Genomic DNA, 1,577 nt, shown 5'->3' on the forward strand with positions numbered 1-1,577 from the left:
ATCTCAAAAACACTTCAAAAATATTTCAACATATTAACCGGATTTGAAGTCCGGTCAACCTTGTCCGGATATAGAATCCGGGCAAACACTTGAAATTTAGTCAATATCTTTGTCCGGATTACAAGTCCGGACAATACCCCGTTCACAACTTAACCGGTTTAAAGTAATCCGGACAATACATGGTCCAACTTTTGACCGATTTAAAACAATCCGGTCAATACACCGCCAAACTCTTGAGCGGTTTAGACGAGATCCGGTCACCTCTTGACCGGTTTAGGGAGGACTCCGGACAACACTTGAGCGGTTTAAAAATAAACCGGTCACCTCTTGAGCGGTTTTCTATCCGGATAAGATTGTCCGGATATTAATCCGGACACCACTTGAACGGTTTAAACAAGAATCCACATAAAATGAAACAGAATTCATAACAACTAGTTCCAAATGCTACTAAATTGTATGTAAACAATTTATATCCAAAGCTTTAATACACTCACCTTTAGAAATCGAATATCAAAGCTTTTGAATCCTCTTCTTGCAATCCGTATGACTTCAGAGAAAACTTTCTAAATATAGTGTGTGTGTCAACTTTCATCTTCTCCACTTTCTATATATATATATATATATAGTATAGAGGAGAGGTGGTGGGCGGCACAACCAGCCGACCTCCCCCCCCCCCTTTTCTTTTTAAAATTAATTCTCAAATTTATCATATAAACATAACACACACATATACATATATATATATATATGTTAAAGAAAATCTTAAATCAAAACTTGAAACCCGACTATTACAACATTCCCTCCTTAAAAGAATTTCGTCCCGGAATTTCCGTTTAAGCAAAAAGGTAAGGATATTTCATCCGCATCTCGGATTCTGATTCCCAAGTAGCATCTGGTCCCTTATGATAACGCCATTGAACCTTTACTAACCCAATCTCTTTGTTTCGTAATTTATTTGCTTTATAGTCAGTGATCTGTTCAGGAGTTTCTTCAAAGTGTAATCTCTCATCTACCTTAATCTCAGGTAATGGTATTGCCACATCTGGACTTATTAGATACTTCCTCAAATTTGACACATGAAACGTGTCATGAAGTCCACTTAATTCCAAAGGAAGTTCTAATTTGTAGGCCACTTCCCCAACCCTTCCAATAATAGTGAACGGTCCAATATATCTTGGACTTAATTTTCCTCTTTTTCCAAAACGTACCACTCCTTTCCAAGGTGATACCTTTAACATCACTCTATCACCTTCTTGAATTTTAATCGTTTTTCAATATTTATCTGCATAACTTTTTTATCTATCTTGTGCCGCTTTCATCCGTTCTCGTATTACTCCAATTTTATCTGCAGTTTGCTGAACTAATTCAGGCCCAACTAACTTTTTTCACCTATTCCATTCCAACACAAAGGAGTTCGACATTTACGTCCGTACAGTACCTCGAAAGGTGCTGCTTGAATACTTGAATGGTAGCTATTGTTGTATGCAAATTCCACCAAAGCCAAATGACTATCCCATGATCCTCCAAAATCAATGACACATGCTCTCAACATATCTTCTAAAGTTTGAATAGTTCGT

The sequence above is a fragment of the Cynara cardunculus genome (genome assembly GCF_001531365.2).
Source record: "Cynara cardunculus var. scolymus isolate 2C chromosome LG 13, CcrdV1, whole genome shotgun sequence".
Classification (NCBI taxonomy): domain Eukaryota; kingdom Viridiplantae; phylum Streptophyta; class Magnoliopsida; order Asterales; family Asteraceae; genus Cynara; species Cynara cardunculus.